General features: G+C 35.6%; 1 protein-coding gene across 1 annotated transcript in view; it reads left to right on the forward strand.

Annotated features, from left to right (window-relative positions):
- Nucleotides 1–15084: 15084 nt before the first annotated feature.
- wrap73 (WD repeat containing, antisense to TP73) overlaps nt 15085–21372 on the forward strand; it is an 80264-nt gene continuing 73976 nt past the window's right edge. Inside the window, exon 1 of the mRNA XM_028807455.2 lies at nt 15085–15179. The gene's annotated coding sequence lies outside the window, so the exon portion shown is untranslated. The remainder of the gene's footprint in view (nt 15180–21372) is intronic.

Here is a 21372-nt window from a genome sequence, read left to right on the forward strand (position 1 = left end):
ACAGTATGAATGCTAGAACAGATGAAATAGATAGTCAATGTGTATTCTGTTTCTGGATGTTATTTTTTTAAACAAAGATGCTGAATGGTGAAAATGACTGTTTAAAGTGAATTGAAGATGGGGAGGCAGTTTTGCTCAAGTTATTCATTTTGCTCTTAAATAATAATCCTATAACCACCAAGCAGCTTTACCCAAAGTTTCCAGTGCTGGCAAGAACATATGAAAACAAAATTTGCAAGAACAGAACAATGATCCTAAAACACCATGTCAATTCCTATACCCCTACAGTTTTAAAAAAATTAGTAGTATATGATGTTGTAAAAAGTGCTAAATTTCATCCGGACTAGTAGGTAACTGCAATTGAATAAATGTTTTATAACATATTTTTAAAAATTGGTTTTACTAAGCTAACACATGTATCCATGATGAACAATTTTAATGTAACGGGTAGGACTGACATTATTTCTTGTTTCATAATGTTAATATCTATCGTGTTTCCTTGTAATCTCCATCTCCTATGGCTGAAAAGACCTCTTCTATTGTTGCTGTTATCCCTTAATTCTCAGGACAACAATAATTCAAGTATCTCTTTTCTACACTTTTTGTAACACAGTTATTTCCTCCTCATCATATAAACTTCAATATTTATTACATATTCATTGCATTTTGTAGTTTGATCATATATGTCCTAGATTTGTATCTTACAGAATCAAATACAGTATATATATAAATACTATACTGAGCATACAATTTGTCAAATGTACTAAAATTAATTTCATTGTAAAGTGTAAATTCCAGAGTAGCCTATCTTCACATTGATTCTGTGGATGAGTATAAAATACTCTACTCTGTTCAAAATTCAATTTTTTTTACAGGGAATGGTGATCTGATATTAGAAGGTCATCTGTCTATGAGAATGGCACAAAGACTGACTACCATTGTCTTCTTTCCTCATGTGTAATTATACTCCATCCTTTCCTCCAATGCAGTGTTGTATTTAATTTGCACACACTCTTGCAAATTGCCAGAAACTTTCACAAGTTGGCCTCTTTTCTTGTCTCATTATTAAAAATAATTAGTAAAACAACAAGAATCAAAAGAGAAGACACCTGTTTGGACACGTCTGATTTGAACTGATAGGAAGCAAGTTTTAATTACATGGATAACATCAGAGTGAGATGCTGGAGGGAATAAAAAGGTGAAAATGAAGAGGAGTAAGCTGTATTTATTCTCACACTCTTTATTAGTGCAAATCCGGCTGAAAGTTGACGGCAAACTTTTCTCATATGTTTTTGTTTGCATGATTTCTAAACTTCTTATTATTTTCTCCACAGTTATGAAAAATGCTTCAAATATTTTCTGAAGGGCGCTTACAATTGGCAATTAAAACATATATATTTAATTAATAATAAATTGATTTCACATATTGTCAAAAGCATTATTCATTTCCATTTTAGACTGTCTCTAATAAAAGAGCACTTTTAAATTGCATTTTACATTTAATTTTGTCAAATTGGTGAATATGTATTTTAAAAAGAGGGAGGAACTTAGGGTAACGTACAAGAGTGGAGAAAGGTGCACACAAGTAGATTATATCCTATGAAGGATGGTCAATAGGAGATTGAAGACTGCAAAGTGGTGGCATAGGAAAGTGTAGTTAGGCAGAATAGGATGGTGGACTTTAGGATGACATTGGAGATCAAGAAGAGGAGACTGAGGGCAGCGCCAAGGATCAAATGGTGAAAGTTGAAAAAGGAAGACTGCCAGGCTGAGTTCAGGGAGGAGGTAAGACAGGCATTGGGTGGCAGTGAAGAGTTACTAGATAGCTGGGAACTACATCAGAAGTAGTAAGAGTGACAGCAAGAAGGGTGCTTGGCGTGACATCTGGACAGAGAAAGGAGGAAAAGGGAACCTGGTAATGGAATGGTGAAGTACAAGAATGTATACAGATGAAGAGGTTGGCAAAGAAAAAGTGGGATAGTCAGAGAGGTGCAGAAGTAGACAAGAGTACAAGGAGATAATGCGTAAGGTGAAGAGAGGGGTGGCAAAGGCTAAAGAAAAGGCTTATGATGAGTTGTAGGAGAGGTTGGACACTTAAGGAGGGAGAAAATGACCTGTGCTGATTGGCTAGACAGAGGGACCGAGCTGAGAAAGATGTGCAGCAGATTAAGGTGATAAAGGATAAAGACAGAAATGTACTCACAAGCGAGAAGAGTGTTTTGAGCAGATGGAAAGAGTACTTTGAGAGGCTGATGAATGAAGAGAATAAGAGAGGGAGAAGGTTATATGATGTTGTGATAGTGAATCAGCATCAGATTAGCAAGGAGGAAGTAAGGACAGCTATGAAGAGGAAGAAGAATGGAAAGGCCGTTGGTCCAGATGACATATCTATGGAAGCATGGAGGTGTTTAGGAGAGATGGCAGTGGAGTTTTTAACCAGATCGTTTAATGGAATCGTGGAAAGTGAGAGGAAGCCTGAGAAGTGGTGAAGAAGTGTACTGGGACCAATTTTTAAGAATAAGGGGGATGTGCAGAGCTGTAGTAACTACAGGGGGATAAAATTGATGAGCCACAGCATGAAGTTATGGGAAAGTGTAGTGAAACCTAGATTAAGAAGGGAGGTGATGATTAGTGAGCAGCAGCAGTATGCTTTCATGCCAGGAAAGATCACCACAGATCTGATGTTTGTTCTGAGGGTGAGAAGTATAGAGGAGGAAAGAAGGAGATGCATTGCGTCTTTGTGGACCATAAGAAAGCATAAGACAGCGTAGACAAACTGTGGTATTGTATGAAGAATTCAGGAGTGGCGGAGAAGTATGTAAGAGTTGTACAGTATATGTCCAAGGAAAGTGTGACAGTGGTGAGATCTGCGGTAGGTTTGATGGATGCATTCAATTTGGAGGTGGGATTACATCAGGGATCAACTCTGAGCCCTATCTTATTTGCAATGGTGATGGACAGGTTGACAGATGAGATTAGACAGGAGTCCCCGTGGACTTTGATGTTTACTAATAACGTTGTGATCTAGCAAGATTAGGGAGCAGGTTGAGAAGATCCTGAACAGGTGGAGATAAACTCTAGAGAGGACTGAAGGTCAGTAGGAACAAGACAGAATACATGTGTGTAAATGAGAGGGAGGTCAGTGGAATGATGAGGATGCAGGGAGTATAGTTGGCGAAGGTAAATGAGTTTAAATGCTTGAGATCAACAGTACAGAGTCACAGGGATTGTGGAAGACAGGGGGAAAAGAGAGTGCAGGGTGGAGTGGAATGGGTGGAGAAGTGTGTCAGGAGTAATTTGTGACAGACAGGTATCAGCAAGAGTGAAGGGGTAGGTCTACAGGATGGTAGTGAGACTAGCTATATTATATGGGTTGGAGATGATGGCACTGACCAAAAAACAGGATACAGAGCTGGAGGTGACAGAGTTAAAGATGTTAAGATTTGCATTGGGTGTAACGAGGACGGACAGGATTAGAAATGAGTACATTAGAGGCTCGGCTCACATTGGATGGTTTGGAGACAAAGCCAGAGAGGCAAGATTGCATTGGTTTGGACACAGGCAGAGGAGAGATGCTGGGTATATTGGGAAAAGGATGCTAAGGATGGAACTGCCAGGCAAGAGGAAAAGAGGAAGACCTAAGAGAAGGTTTATGGATGTGTTGAGAGAGGTCATGCAAGTGTTGGGTGTAGCAAAGTAAGATGGAGAGGACAGGAAGAATTGGAAAAAGATGATCCGCTATGGCAGCCCTTAATGAGAGTAGCAGAAAGAAAAAGAAGAAGTTTAATTTTGTACAATTGGCTATGTGTGCTGGCTGGCCGTTGGATCTAAAGTGAAAACCCATATGCCTTTACAGATGTTTCTAGTGGAATTGTCTGCATTTAAGGAGGTCTTTTCAGGCCTAAAAATGTAATGCATTTTCTGAAACTATTTATTATAGTTCAGGAGCACTGCTGACTAGAGCCCATCATGCAACATTGGATTCAAGATAGTCATTAATCCGGGTTCCCTAGGGTACCACTACACTGCATGATACACTCATTCTTACACCTACACTCATAAGAATTTATGGTTTACATTTAAGCTAACCTGTACATCTCTTAGACGGGGCATGAAATCAGAGTAATTGGAAGAAACATCCCTTGCAAACACAGGAAGAAAGTAGATTCTTTGCTGACATTGCTGGATCAGGATTTAAGTTAGAACTCTGGAACCATGAGGCAGCAGTCTAACCACCATAGCACTAAGCTCCTGCAGATGTAAATGTTGCTCTAGTTTAGTTTTTACTTTCTATCATAAATTTAAGCATATTTACTTGGAATTGACAATATCATATGACTAAAACAATATAGAACACTTTATTTTGAGATGCTTTCATGTCCATTTTACGACACTGTCTTATTGTGACTCTAGATTAATAACATATTTATTATTTTGTTATATGTAATATTGAATATTTAATGGGTTGTGTGACTGTTCAAGTAAAAATACTGAAAACAACATATCCCAGACTTATTGAAAAAACAAGATGAAACTTGAATTTTGTTTAAATTCCCAGCTTTACATCTTGGTTAAATAAAATAAGCAAAACTAACTGACAGTAGTTACATCAAATTTAGACAGACTTGAATCGTCATTGTACGAGGTGGTATCTCATGGGAGCCTCATGTAGAAAATACAGAAAACCGTGATGGCTCATGATTAGCATCTTGAAGTTAATGTCTTTTTCTTTCTTTCTTTCTTTCTTTCTTTCTTTCTTTCTTTCTTTCTTTCTTTCTTTCTTTCTTTCTTTCTTTCTTTCTGTCATCAACTGATTCCCCTCATCCTTTGTCCTTTTAATACATTATATTGACTACACTCTGTTTTATAATATATGTAAATGTTAATTAATGATACCACATACAATAACATTTCTTATTTAATTCACTGCACTTAAAGAATCTATAATTATATGGTTACAATGAATTATTTACACATTTAATCCTCATCTTGAAAAACGTGCTAAATAGCGATCAGAGATATCATAACAGTTTGTACAGTTTTTCATAACACTACACAGCAACACAAGTGCCAAATGGTTTACCCATTAATGTTTACTTCACAAGTAATGACATTGTCACAGTGGTTGGGCCTGCTGCCTCACAACTCTAAGCAATTGAGTTGAATCCTGTCCAGTTCACTGTGTGTGTGCATGATCTCCACATGTTTTTCTCTCTATGGATATTTAAGTTTTTCATCATGCGCCCAATAGACATACGAGTCAGCTTTACTAACAACTAAAATCTGAGAACTAGGATGTTCATGAATGCTCCTGATGTCCCATTTGGATTTAGCCAATGCATGGACTTTTGCACAATGCCACCTTGTAAAGGAATACATAAAGCAAATCAAAACAAACATATATCACAAACAAGCTAAATATAAAATGAAAGATTTTACCTTTCTCACAAGGAAAGTGTGCCTAACGGCTAAGGAATTGGACAATAAAGCCACTTGCTCTATAGCTATTAACAAATTATTTAGCATGTCTAATTTAAGAGTTTGAAAGAGTAAACAATTGCATGTATATAAACAGCACCCTGGTATAGCACTCACTGGGCAATGTACAATATGAAATATAATCTGCTTGTTTGAAAATAAACTATTTAATTAGTCCAAATGAACAATATTTTTAGGAGGGCCACACTTTGCTGAAAAACACCAGCATACTTTTAACTTTATCAATAAAGAAGGTGATTTTAACAGCATTCCACATTTCAGTATGTTGCAAACGCTGTGTGTGTCTAAGCAATGTTACCTCATCTTAAATTTCATTGTTTCGTCACTGATTCAGTGAGTGTCCCTGAAGGTTTTATTCATCTATTGTTTAAACTGTGTATTTCATTACAAGACCTTGGAAAGTCTCTCCCAGACAATTTTAGATGCAAAGCAGGAGACAATTATTGATGGAACTCCTCTCTTCATATTCTTGCTGCTAATTCTGGCATTTGTACATATACAGACTTCATAACCTGAATAGCCTAAGAGTACCAACATATTAACTTTCCAAGCATTTAACTCTTGAGAAGCAGTTACCTATCATCCTTACCAAGAGTGAGTTTTTAAATAGTGTCACATCCTTGAAGGAGACCAATTTTAATCATTAACACACCTGTTCAATTACACCTTTCAATTCCCTATGCAGCTTACACCCTGAGAACATCTTTCAGCTATGATGAACATTGAGCTTAGAGCAATTAAAGACCCAGTCACTGGAGGAAGAGCAGGAGAGAATTGAATTTTCTCCTGGTGTGGTGTAAAAGCATGTTGTGCTTTGGTAGGAAACATATTGCGACAAAAATGAGTAGGGCAGAAAAACAATTTGAGAACTTGCAAACTAATTTAAAAAAACACCTTAACTTTAAAATTTTTGAATTTTTATTTGTCAATATTTTAAGTGTTTAATTATGTGACCACAAAGACAACACGATTTTCTAAAATTTAGTCTGTGGTACAGCTTTACAATATACAATAAGCATGGCATCATACGGCAGGAAATGAGTGTTTTATACATGTTATAATGCTCCTCAGTTATAAAAGACTTTTAACAAAATATGGATTCCATAAGTATAAATGCTAGACAGCCTATGCACAAAAGATGTTAGCATATTTCATGCTCTGGACAAATCCAATTATTATACCTAAACAGCAGTAAATTTCAGATGGATCTGACAAAGGACAATCTGTATCTAATTTCTGCATAGCCTTAAGTTGATAATAGAAAGTTGCTTGTGTATTTATCACTATATAATATACTGTAAATATCTTAGAAGAGGTGAAGAATAAATCACTGTTGCCATATCTTATCACAAATAGAAAAGCAAATAATTCTAGATGTTTTTCCCAGGTAACTACATTGACAATTTCTTACAGTATATTCATACCTGGTTTTTTTTTGTTTGTTATTGAAACAGAAGAAAATACTTTCTGTCTAATTAATAAATTTGTATGTTCATTGCAATTGAACATAAAAATATATACAGAACCTTCACAGGAGCACACTCTTACAAGACACATTGTACAGCAAATAAGAATACTTATTAAAAAAATCAGACTGTTTAGTTTAGTTGGTGCAGAGCATTTACATCAGAAAATATAGTTAAAGGTAAAGACTGAATAAAATGCAAAAGAGTATAGATTAGTTTTTAATATTACTTTGTCAACAAATTGAGCTTCAGGAACAGACTTAAGAAGTTGGATGGATGGATGGATGGATAAATAAACAAATAAATAAATAAATAAATAAATTAATTAATTAATATTAATAAATATGTCTATATCAACCAGATGTTTTCTCTTATCTATTCTGGTCTAATGAGAGGCTGGAAGACAAGATTTACCACCAGTCAAACTGGTGCGCCTGATCTTTGAAATACTACTCAGAACTTCATTATAATGTATTTTCAACACTTAGTGCAAGAACCCAAACATTTTAAAACTAAGACAACATATGCTGAATACTATGCATTAAAGCTTTGAAAAAGGTAGACTAGATCTCAGTACAACAGTACAAAGACAAGCTATATAGAGGGGAATAAAATATGCTTTATGCATCTCTTTGGCCTAATTTCCTTGATCAAATTGTCCAAAGAAGTACATCAAAAACAATGTAAGCTTACCTTACTTTAATACCCCCCCCCCCCAAAAAAAAAAACTTAACTTTATTGTATAGATGGAGTGTCCATGAAATATTTGTCATTATAGTAACAACTATGAAACACATTTTTATTATTTCAAAAAGATCAATTTTAAAAAGCTTTACTTCTAAGTTTAGTTTATCATTTTAGTACATGCTTCTGTGCCACAAGAACACTGTGATGAATCCAGTAGCGACATAAACCCCAAAAGTGAATACCAGATTAGACGCTGGTACATTACAAACACACATTCACTTTGAGTAAGGCAATTTAGAGTAACCACTGACCTGACAGCATGTGTGTAAAACTGAAATCAGCACAGGAAACCACAAAAATTCACTAATATCATAGAGAATACACTTCAACCTATACTGTTTTGTCGTCTTTTATAATCGACAGGTCTTTGCATTCTCAGTTGTGTCTCATGCTATATATTATTGAGTATTTTGTTTCCTGGTCAAATGAGGCTCCAGGTCACTAATGATTTCTGGAGGCTCTCTTAAGTAAACAAAAAAATTCTGCCAACAAGTAGGTTTTTTTCTGTACAAAAACGAAAGGAATGAGTTTTACTGGAAATGTGCCCTCATGAACTACATAGAATTTATTTTTAAAATAATTAGTGATAATCGCTGTAGTCTTTTAATATTTAACGAATAAACCTACGTGTCGATTTGCGTGCATAATAATAACAGGGTGGTCCGGTGACGCAGTGAAAGCGTTACTGCCTCACAGTGAGGAGACAAAGGTTGTGCCCTGGATCCTCTCTGTGTTGAGTTTGCATGTTCTGTCCATGATTGCTTGCATTTCCTCCAGGTCCTTGGATTTCCTCCCACTGTTCAAAGATATGCAGGTTAGGTGAAGTGGCGACATTAAGCTGGGTGAAACACACCCATTGTATTTCTTTGGTGTGTGTTGGGTGTGTGTTTGTGTTCGCCCTACGAAGGACTGGCACCCTGTCCAAGGTTTGCTCCTGCCTTTCCCATTTGCTTGCTGGGATAGGCTCCAGCCTCAACTACCCCGCTACCTTGGTCTGGATAAAGTGAGTTAGAAAATGATATGATAATAACCTCCTTCAATTTTTAATCTTAAGTTATTATGACTTCTTTCAAACACTTTTATTCAATTAAATTTATGCCTTTTTATTTACTTCCGAAATTCTTGTTGTCCAGGGTTCCTTGCACGTATTTTAACTCATTTATACTTTATTTATTTATTGTTGCTTATTTTATTTAATTTTATGTTTTATCTGCAGTTCTTCTATATTTGTTGCGTGGTTTACGCCGGAGCGCCATGGCAACCTCCATAGAAACTGTGCGACTCGCTTCTCCGGAGGCATTGCAACTCGCGTCGGGCATTCACTATTAACCCTATGAAGTATCAAACATGGGTGTTCAGAGATCTCTTGTCCAACAAGTGCGCCTTCTTTGGTTTAGGCAGTCTCATCGCTAATAAATAGTATCATAAAAGATATGAATAAATCAGTTTAATATTATGATTTATAGGAAAAACGCATTGGTTTGCAATAGGGAATAATTAAAGACACTAATGAATTCCTAGATTTTCTTAAGCAAAACAACATTTCAAGGATGTATTTCAAAACATAGCTTTCTGTTTACAGTTCTTACTTTAACTTAAATAAATTTTTCCATTTGGACATCTTGTCTTCACCATAAAATGACTTTAAGAACTCACTCCCTTCAAAAGTGGTCACACAGTATAATAACGCAGAAGAACTAAAGAACTATTATAGCTGTCAGTTAAACCAATTATCAGTAGATTGCTTTCGTTTTTGTATTTTGAACTTACTTTCTAAATTGTTGTATCGGTTTTAATTACATCACGATTATTCAAGTATTTAGAACACACTTGTTCAGATTAAACGTGTTTACCGCACACATTTTATGTTAATTTGAAATAGCATAAGCCCTTCATTTCGTTTAAAATAAGCAACTTCCTATTTCTAATAAAAACATAAATTATTATTTTTTCAATGTACAATATGCCTAGACGCAAGTAATAATCTTGCTCATTGCTAATCATCTTTCCTTGTTTAAATTGCTTAGCCCTGGACGGCAACGAAAAACAAAGACTTCGGGCAGAATTTTAAAAAGGTCTTATTTCAGTATTATCAATAAAAATAAGCTTATTTATTCAAATAAATCCCGCTGTGTTTTGTTTTTGAAAAGTGTGCCACGGTACACCCTTCTATATTTCAAATCAAACATTCATTGGTAATTGCACATTGTTCACTTACGATTATTCTCGACATTCCTTGAAGTTAATTTAAATTGATGGTCTCAGATTACAATTTATTCCATCTGTCTGTGGATAGACTGCCACATTGTCCTGTATTCTTTTTTATGACTCAAATTGAAGTAAACGCTGCAATAAGCGCTGTGGATATACATTTTCTCCGGCATTTATAAATATGTTCAATATTGTTTTAAAATTGTGCGTATTTATTTATATTAGCGATAATAATGTTTATTTTCCCTGAGAATTCTGTTTGTAAAGTCATATTTTTTATTTAATCGATTAAGTAAAAGAAATAGGCTCTGGCTCTCCTGTGGCACTGAATTATAATAGCGGTTTAAAAGAAAGAGGTATAATTGACGACATGCAAAATCACAATTTAATATTTAACTAAATCTCTATTCGTTTTAAAAAAATGCAAAAGAACATAAGGTAAATGTGTTTTGATCGTAGGTTATATTCCTCACATCAATAGATTAATGCTTTAAAAGAGTCAGTCAGCCGTAATATCAATGACGTAGGACGTGCATGGCATCCTCTTTAAAAGGACAAGCGGCGGCCTTTTATTGAACCTGTTACCTACCGTAATATTTAGATTTATTGAACTCCGAAAACCAAAAAGCCCAAACAACAAACGAAGATGTAATTAAATTATGAATGGGGGTTACTTATGTTGCGTATACAAGCAAGTTAATATTTCATAAATTTTGATAACATGCTTGAAAGGAAGTTTATATTTTTTTAATTAAGGATCACTTTCAATTCAGTTTAACTGCTTTTCATCAAATCAAAATTGGGTAAAACTTAATTTCATAATGAAAAATAAAACAAGTTTCGTATGACCCCTCCTTTAAATTTTAAGTTTAAAGAAATAATTTATACAGAATGACATATACAAAAATCAATTCACAATTATGAATAATTAACATTCCTAGTATATTGCATTTTAAATAATTTAAATATTATTTTGCTGTATTTGTATAGTTATAACGAAACTTTCGTTTTGTTTGTTTTACGAAGATCGAAATACATTATACTAGCAGTTAATTTTTTTAACACATATATTACAGTTAATGAAATGTGTTAATCCAAAATTAATGAATAATTAATTTTCTTTAAGAAGATGTAAAAACCAATAATAAGTTATGTGTGCAATAATACTACAGATATATCTGACGATAAGGGATAATAAGTTCCAAACCCATTGAAAACCATCGCTTAGGATACAATTCTTGAAAATCCAGAGGGCGGTCAAGAAATTAGATAAAATCGGTATGCATATGCAAGAAATTATAAGAAAACATAAACTGTACTGTTTAGGTTATTTATCATGGCTCACCGTCCTGCGTTTATACAGCAAAGTCTCGTGTTTAGTACACCTGGACATCTGTGAAGCGGAGCAAGCAGTCAAGCACACTGATTGGTGGCCGAATCAAAGACAGCACCCCCATATCTTTGACAACACCTACCTACGAAGCTTAAACCCTGCAAACTTTAAAAAAAGGGAAATGGGTTTTAAAATTTTCGCTCTTGAAACTTCAAGACTCAACAGCCTTCCTACAAAGACTTAACCAATTAGTAATCATAATTGATATTTTAACCAGAAGAGTAAAGTGCCGCTTAAAAATCGATTATTAAGAACATGGCAACTGTACTCGGTCACATTGCATTGGCTTTTCCTTTCAGTAAAACAATCATTTTCCACACAGGTAGAGCTCGAAAGAAACGTTCCTAAAATTTGTTATTAATAGTGTGTCTCTTACCCAACTCCGAATAGGATGTCAATGCAAAGCTGGTAAAATCGATATTCTGCAAGGTAAGGTGCTCTTTCGACAGCAATTATCCGTCAATTACTTCAAAATGAAAAACAAAAAGTCGAAATCTGTCTAAGTGACAAGTCATTGAGATTGTTTGCTAGTCCCTGGCGCACAGGAGCGTCGAGCTTCTGTTGCAATAAGTAATAATTACAATCTTTCCGTTTAACTCCTTCCTTACCGAGAAAAGTCAACTGTCTGAGATAACTTCATGGCATCCGTCATCGCCTACTCGGCGTGAGTAAAAGTTCAATGATTTCAGGCTCAAGACCTTCTGGAGAGGAAAAAGACAAAGGAAAAGAAACAGGGAAAAAACGATCAGATCTGTCTGAGAGAGGGCAGGGCTGCTGGGAGAGGAAGGTTTAGCGAAGGTGTTAGCCGCCTTTGGAGCGCACACAGGCGGGAAAGACCGTCTGCTCTCACTGGGGGGTCCGGGCTCCATGCCGATTGTCTCCGTTTCCGTTTTTTGGATGACACAAGCACTTTATGGTTTATTGTACAACTATTCCATCATTCTCTTAGTGTATGTGCTTTACATTAATTTAAAGTCCAACACAATTTATGGTGATGTGAAATGATAAGCCTGTGTTCAATTAATGTTAAATAATTATTACGTAGGCTACGTAATATATGCTCAGCGTATTTCTTTTAAATCATATGCCTTGCGAATAAACTCCCATCCTGTCCTTTGTTTATCCAGCCATGATTTTACTCATAGTACGCATATTTGTAGTTACAAAAATAATAATAACTAACAAAAAATTACTGAATAGACAAGCGCATTTGGAAAAGTGATTGATTTTTTTCCGAGGTCGCATGGTTTCTAATTTTGTTAGTCTTTACAGACCATTGAAGAATGCACACGCTTCTTTATATTATATTGCCGATCTTTTTGGTCTTATATATTAGTCAGCATTTTTTTTCAACATGATGATTTATTCATCGTGATTATTTGCAAGAATTTACAATGCTAAAGAGTCAACGACATGTTCAACCTGGCTTTATTAATATTTATTTATTTATTTGTAATTTTACAGATTTTAGTATATCACTCAAAATATAATTGTGGAATTTAAGTCGAGTAGTAACTTAGTTACGTAAACGAATCGACAGTCTTGAAAACGGTTCTGTAACGGCACTTTACTGGGTTGGGTGGTCCCCCATCATTGCTTGACAAAGAATCATTCCATTCTGGAAAAGGTTGTATGCATATGAAATTGTCTTTTTGGCTTTGAAAAGGGTTCCTAAACCAGAAATTTTTAATATATATAGGGTGCAGAAGGATATTACAGATTAAAACAAAAAAGAAAAAATGAACTTGTTATATACGGCGAGAAACCTGATAATGAAAATACTGATACAAATAGTTAATCTTCTATTCATGGATATTTATAGAGCCTGTTACGGATCTAAATAAATAAAGCATCTTTCTGGAACCTTCAGGTGGATGGCTCTTTTTTGTAACCAAAAATGGTTCTTCTATGGCGTTCCTCAGACGGACCACTATGCCACATTTATTTTAGTTTTGCTAAACAGAATTACATGGCTCAATTGAAAATGTGTGGGAAAACCAGCGAAACGTTTCATTAACAATTATTTTAATTTCTTATCATTAAAGTTAACCCAAAACACAAACCTTTATTTTTAGAATCTGTGTTTCAAAATATTACTTAAGTTTCCATCAGCCTTTTGATAAACAACTGCCCAATTATACCGCTATTAAGTAACGTCATCAAGCAACCAATTACACTATGGTGGTGTTTTACATAGTTATTGTCTGTTTTTCTGTTTTTCACCTGCATTGTTATCATTCTTTAATTTAATATTATTTATTGTATCAGTATGCTGCTGCTGAAGAATGTGAATTTCCCATTGGGATTAATAAAGTATCTATCTATCTATCTATCTATCTATCTATCTATCTATCTATCTATCTATCTATCTATCTATCTATCTATCTATCTATCTATCTATCTATCTATCTATCTATCTATCTATCTATCTATCTATCTAATTAACATATTACATACCCACTTGTCATCACCCAGAAAAAAAGAAACGTGCTCTTATGATGTAGGCTGTGCAATAAATAGGTTTGTCAGATTATCAGGATAAACTTCCAGAGCTTTTCATAACTATCTCCCAAAAAAGTATTTCTCCACGTGAGTGATGATGATATCGAAGCACTGAAAAAACATTTGTATTTTACTACATAAAATTATACTTCTTAATACGACACCCTACAGAAATTTAAAGGAGTTGTAATACAAATACTGTAGATATGTAAAGCCTTGAAATCTGCTGATTTGGAGTGAAAGTCAATTAAAGTTATCTGTGAAATACGTACATTAAGAATAATTTATTTTTAAATGACATTGATGAATGGATGTATAGTGAATCACGGATGTGATTCTGTTCTGTTCGGTATTGCATTTGCACATTTGCATTTTAACGGTTTTCAGAAATAACATTATTATTTCAACAATACTTCGATTTTTACACTTTTATTTAAAGTATGAATTTAAAAGTTTAAATATTGTATTACGAAATTATGTCTTGAAATGTTTCCTTTTACAGTATTTGGAAACAAACGTGATACCTTCTTAATCATTATTAGAATAAATTCTATTTTCTTAAATGGTCAAGTAACATTCTAAAATAGATTTTAAAATACAGAAAAAGGAGACAAATCACTTATAAAAAGTAATTGTAATAACTGATTTTGTGGTATTAGGCAATACAACATTCCGATTATGATACCATTGATGGCCACTACTGTAATAATCTGAGACAGATCAGATGAAAATGTGCTTGCTTTTGATTTTAAATATTAAAACATTCAGAGACATTATCGCACTGTTAAATGCCTATGTCTGGTGTACTATATATAACAAAATACACACTGCCACAGCTGCAAAATATTTTGCCTAACACTTATGGGTAATTAAATATTTGCACGAGACAAAATAAAGTTGTGCAGTAAGTAAAACATGAAAAAAAATAAGGGCAGGGTAGCACATCTTTTTAACGATACAAAACGGCAAAAAGAAACGTAAAATAATGTCAGTTTGCAATATAATTAAGTACTGTATGTCCACGCAAAAAAATCTTATTGACAGACCTTTGAAATGCACGAATATAAATATCTGCCGTTATAAGCTTTTAAAGACATTTTTGATAATTAAAGTGTATTATATGACATTTTAGATCAGATTTTCTATATATTGTAGTTGTTATTTAAAACGTACTTCCTCTTACACATTTTAGCGAATCTGACGTAGTACAAACAAGACAACTACAATTCCCAGAATGCTTCTGTTTATTGGGCGGAACTGGCGGAAGAAAATCCGGTAGCGATTGAATGGAATTATTCGTTTGTGCGCTACTTCCTTGCAGAAGATTTCAGTTGAACGGTTGGAGAAAAGGATTATACAAGGTTAGTGAATTATACAAACAAGGCAGGTAGTTTAATTTAAATGTTTTTCTTTAAAAATAAAGACTTAATTATGTGCGTTTGTATTATATTAAGAATGGCAAACGATTTTGCATGCCTCTCAATTGTCAGACACAATACCTATTGATTTTAAACATTTTTGAGCTGTTGCGTGTTTAGAAAAACGTGTCAGTATATTTGCTTCTACATATAGCAGAAGAATAACCTTTCTTCAATATAAAACAGAAAAACGAACAAAAAAACCTAGGTTTGCTGCACATTCATGCGCGTTAGTAACCTGTAGTCAAAACTAGGTCTCAATACCTAGTAGTGCGCTTTTTACAGATGTTAACCTCCGTGTATTTTGTTATGTTTACTGAATCGAAGTTGCTATCAAATAATAAAGGTGAACTCGTACTTTCAAACTTTGGAGCCAGTGGACGTGAGCGTTCTAGAATCTGTGATGTCACCTTAACGGTTCATTGTACGCCATCAACGCGTTAACAACATTTACAGTAGTTAATCTGAATCACAGTTTACAGTTTTTGAAAATATTTAAAATGTTTAATTTCACTTTCCATGTAATTGTATAATTCACCGAACTGTATAATATAGTTTTATTCAGTTCCGAATTCGCTTTAGTCCTACTCATACGTGTTACATATGTACTGTACTATTTTTATGCAATCAACTTCAGCGTGAGTGTTCATGCTTTGCAAGCAAGTAACCTTTAGACCTGTCATTACATCGGTAAAGTTCTGTATTATATTTACACCTTTTATACCCTGCGCTTGATGCTGCCGGAGTAGGCTATGACTCGGAGTGTAAAGTTAATTTCTGATCCATTCCTTTTCATCCCGTTTATCAAAAACACGCTGTTACCAGAACACCAGCAGGGTTAGGCAGAAGGCGGGAGCCAGCCTTAACAGGGCGCCAGTACATGACGGGATCGTTCACAGTAGGCAAATTCACCGTTGCTAATTGATCTAGGACATGTGTTTGGTATGAAAGGACAAAACTGAATACTGTACTGAATGCAGATTAAATCCTACGCAAACACTGGGTGAAGCCGCACTAATGTGACCTACAATTCTGTGTTAGACGGCTAGTTCAGGCAATGTTAAAACAGGTGGATTAAAAAAAAGCAGTAATAGTATGTGAACCTTTCACAGAATCCAATACCGTTGTTATGTGACTGATAAAGTTGCAGAAATCATAATTTAGTAGTCAAATTATGACACATTTTCCTTTTTCTTTCTGATCATACCTAACGTAATTTTACAATTCAGTGCTGAGTTCTCTTGCACGAGCTTAAATAAAAGAATAACTCAACCACTTTACAAGAAAATTTACTCAGCAGGAAGAATCTTTTTTTTTTTTTGGTTCTTAAATTTCAAGGATGTATGTTATGATTGGCAACATTTGTGCAAGTATCATTACAGTAATGTTTTTTTCAATTTTATAGTATTGTACGTTGTAAGGGATATCCTTAGACCTTATTGATTGTGAGTAAAGTGCACATAGCATAAAGAGACCACATTTGTAATATTCGATGCTTATAGGTGTTTTCTATATGTATATGGATGTAGTGTACAGTTTATGTATCATCATGGATGGCTCAGTATTTGCATATGGCAAGATGTAAAAAGCATATGTCTATTTCCAAGGTGTAATCTTAAAAATAACAAAACCACAGCAAAACATTAATTCTTCCTATTTCCCAAAATCTAACATACACGGCATATATGTAGATTTTGAGCATTTCCTAAAAAAAAACTGTTTAACAGAGGATTAAAATATTTATGAGCACCAGCATATGTATTGGTGCATCCTTGTGCACATTATAAAATGTGCAGGAGCCTTTAAGTCCACATTTACTTCTTTTTTTTGTTTTCCTTTTTGTAACACGGTTCAATGTCAAATCGAACTTATTGTCATGAGTATTTGGTCCAATGAAAGTTTTGGTTGCAAATTTTGCTTCTTATCAAATAAGTTACTGTATGAATAAGCTGATATGTAGGATGTTACAATGATGCACTGGGTAGCACTCCTATGCCCATTTGCTTTTCATATGGAGTTTGTTTATTTTTCCTGTATACAGTATGTGGGTTTTCCTTCTACACTCCCACAGATATGAATGTTAGGTTAACTGGTGGTTCCAAATTTGGTCCTGTGTCTATGTGTGAGTAAGCCCTGTGATGGTCTGGTACTCTGTCCAGGGCTGTTTTTTGATTTGCACTGGGTGTTCCCTGAAATAGGCTCTGGACCCAGCTGCAAACTTCAGTCAGATTGAGCAGATCTGAGAATTTCATGTCTGTTTATATGGAGGAGAATTCAGGGACATATAGGAGCCAATGCAAAACTGACAAGAAATGTCCACAATCTCAATCTTAGCACATATTTATTTATCTTGGTAAGGCGCATAGTGCACACTGTGCATTATGGTGTACCTTCTTGAGCATGATAGAGCTGTAACTACTAACTGTTATCTGTCCCTAACACAACTAACTGATCAGGGGTGTGTTTCCCAAAAATGATCAATCTTGTTGAATAACGAATGACATAGGTAAAGAGCAAATTAGTTTCTTGAGTGTTTTCCTAAGCCCTTCATCATTGTACATTTAACAAATGAGGATAAAGTGCTTCTTTGTTGGGCCTTTCCTAAGTGTCCACATCAGAAAAGCAGATTGTTGATAACAGAAGCATCAATCCCGCATACTTTAGTTGTCAGATATATATTATATAGTGACACCAGTCATGCACAAAATAAAGAAAATAAAATTTTGACTAATAGGTAAAATTAATTGAATGTGTTAGTCGAATATATTTAAATGGGCTGAAAATGTCACATAACTTCTTAGTAAGAAAGAAAACAATGGCGAGCAGTATTAGGAAAAAAAGAACACTTCACAAAAGAAAGGTTATGACAAAGGTGTCAAAAATTAAGATCTAATGTTTTCCTGTGCTCTTCAAAGACTCTGAGGACTTGTGCAGGGCCCAGAATCACATCTTTCATGTGTCCAGAACATGCACTGCAAAACTGTGTTTGCTTTGGTTTGCGGTTTTCTTCCTCTCCTCAGCCATGCTTTGGTTATTCAACACTGGAGTTAAACAGGTATTCACAAAAAGGATACCCACTTTCTCCCAGAAACCAGTCAACAGCCAAAGCACCCTTGAAATTTGACACCCTCTAGAGTTGGGTCCAATATATGCATTGTGTAATCCTAGGCTGCTTGGCTACAACGTCTGTAAAAAGTCCCTCATGGTTGGTTACATATCACCTTTACATTTAACCAGGGCTGAGGAGTCAGAGACAATTTTCGGTACCTGGGGTCGGAGTCGGCAAAAATGTACCAACTCCTAATAAATTTAATTGTAATGAAAAAAAATACAGCAAGTTCAAATGTCCCATTTCATAAACAATAGTCATAATTAAGTACTTCTCTGATGTAAGAATAAAGCCCAGTGCATAGTTGTGTTACTACTAGTGTGAAGTTCAGATGAGCTATTATACAACCTGACATTTACATATTGTAATCTGGATTATGGTACATTACAAAAAGTGTTTTCATTTTATTTCAGATATAATGTGTTTAACAAGTTCATTTGAGTGTAAACAAGTGTAATGATGTAGGTGTAGGTGTGTGCTATGGCCTGACGTGTGTTCAGGGGTTCTTGTCTTTTGTTTAAATTGGCCAATACAGTAGAGAGTCAGCTTCCTATCCAGTAGTTCTGTGGTTAAATAATGTGTCTGTTGCCTTCTTTCAATCACATGGAGAATACATTAGCATATTAAATACAGAGGAGTCGGAAGTACCGGAACCTAAGGAGTTGGAGTTGAAGATTTTACCCGCCGACTCCATAGCCCTGCATTTAACGGTGAGAACCCTTTCTTCAAAGGTGACTTACAACATTTGAGATACATTTGGTTACGTTTTTGTTCAGTTGGAGCACAGACAGTTGAAGTAGCTGGGATTTGAACTCTACAACCTTTGTAGTTTGTTGTGTTCATGGCATAGTAGTAATTTGTTCATTGCATACAGAGATTTGGAGGCAGTAGCTTTGCTGAGGCCATGTACATTAGCAGTGGTCTGCAGGAATCCAGTGGTGGCTTAGAAATGGAAAGCTATCAGAAGCTGCATAGTGGAACTAAGGGTGTGTCCCTCATCATCTTGTGTGTCCCTGTTTCCAGTTCATCTCAAACGGCATCCCTGGTACTAAGGGGTGATTCACCTTCCCACTTTAAAGGATGTGGCTGATTAGAGCGAGTTTAATTAGTTAATTCATTATGTTCTCAAATTGTCTCGGATTAGCGCGAATATATCACTCCAGCAAGCGAACTATGATTCTTAGCGCAGTGAGAGAAGTTACAAAAATCAACTGGAATGTTCAAGCAAATTATAGAAAAAAAAGGTGTAAATCTGTTAAGTAGTTCTCTCGTTCGCTAACTAAGCGGAGTTAAGGTTACGACCCGAGGTAGATGCGTGAGTGAGGAGGGCCCCGCCCCCCTCGCTGGAGCCTAATCAATCTCTCTCGGATTTGCGCTAATAAATCGGTACCACAAGCTAACTATGATACTTAGCACGATGACAAAGTTGCAAAATCAACGGAATGTTCAAGCAAATTATAGAAAAAAAAAAGTCTAAATCCATTAAGTAGTTCTCTCGTGAAAAGCGGACAGACATACAAACGGGTCTAAATAACTATAAGAAATTTTGTGCTTGGACCACAAAATTTTATAGACTGTTTCTTAGCAAGCACCTATGGATCAAGGGTAACCTACATTCCAAATTTCAAGTCCCAAGTCCTCATGGTTCAGGAGATTTCGTGATGAGTGAGTCAGTGGTATTTGATTTTATATATATATATATATATATATATATATATTAGTACTGTGCAAAAGTTTTAGGCAGGTGTGAAAAAATGCTGTAAACAAAGAATGCTTTCAAAAATGGAAGTGTTAATCATTTATTTTCATCAATCAACAAAATGCAGTGAATGAACAAAAGAGAAATCTAAATCAAATCAATATTTGGTGTGACCACCCTTTGCCTTCAAAACAGCATAATTTCTTTTAGGTACACTTGCACACAGTTTTTGAAGGAACTCGGCTGGTAGGTTGTTCCAAATATCTTGGAGAACTAACCACAGATCTTCTGTGGATGTAGGCTTCCTCACATCCTTCTGTCTCTTCGTGTAATCCCAGACATGATGTTGAGATCCGGGCTGTGTCGGGGCCATACCATCACTTCTTGTTCTTCTTTATGCTGAAGATAGTTCTTAATGACTTTGGCTGTATGTTTGAGGTCGTTGTCCTGCTCCAGAATAAATTTGGAGCCAATCATACGCCTCCCTGATGGTACTGCATGATGGATAAGTATCTGCCTGTATTTCTCAGCATTGAGAACACCATTAATCCTGACCAAATCTCCAACTCCATTTGCAGAAATGCAGCCCCAAACGTTCAAAGAACCTCCACCATGCTTCACTGGTGCCTGCAGACACTCAATATTGTACCGCTCTCCAGCCCTTTGACAAACAAACTGCCTTCTGCTACAGCCAAATATTTCAAATTGACTCATCAGTCTAGAACACCTGCTGCCATTTTTCTGCACCCCAGTTCCTATGTTTTCGTGCATACTTGAGTCGCTTGGCCTTGTTTCCATGTCAGAGGTATGGCTTTTTGGCTGCAACTCTTCCATGAAGACCACTTCTGGCCAGATTTCTCCGGACAGTAGATGGGTGTACCTGGATCCCACTGGTTTCTGCCAGTTCTGAGCTGATGGCACTGCTGGACATCTTCCGATTTTGAAAGGTAATAAGCTTGATGTGTCTTTCATCAGCTGCACTGTTTCCTTGGCCGACCACTGCGTCTACGATCCTCAACGTTGCCCGTTTCCTTGTGCTTCTTCAAAAGAGCTTGAACAGCACAACTTGAAACCCCAGTCTGCTTTGAAATCTTTGTCTGGGAGAGACCTTGCTGATGCAGCATAACTACCTTGTGTCTTGTTGCTGTGCTCAATCTTGCCATGACATGAAACTGTCTTCCACAACCTCACCTTGGTAGCAGAGTTTGGCTGTTCCTCACCCAGTTTTAAGCCTCCCACACAGCTGTTTCTGTTTCAGTTAATGACTGTGTTTCAACCTACGTGTGACATTGATGATCATTAGCACCTGTTTGGTATAATTGGTTGAT

This window comes from Erpetoichthys calabaricus, chromosome 8, assembly GCF_900747795.2.
Source record: "Erpetoichthys calabaricus chromosome 8, fErpCal1.3, whole genome shotgun sequence".
In the NCBI taxonomy this organism is placed as follows: Eukaryota; Metazoa; Chordata; class Cladistia; order Polypteriformes; family Polypteridae; genus Erpetoichthys; species Erpetoichthys calabaricus.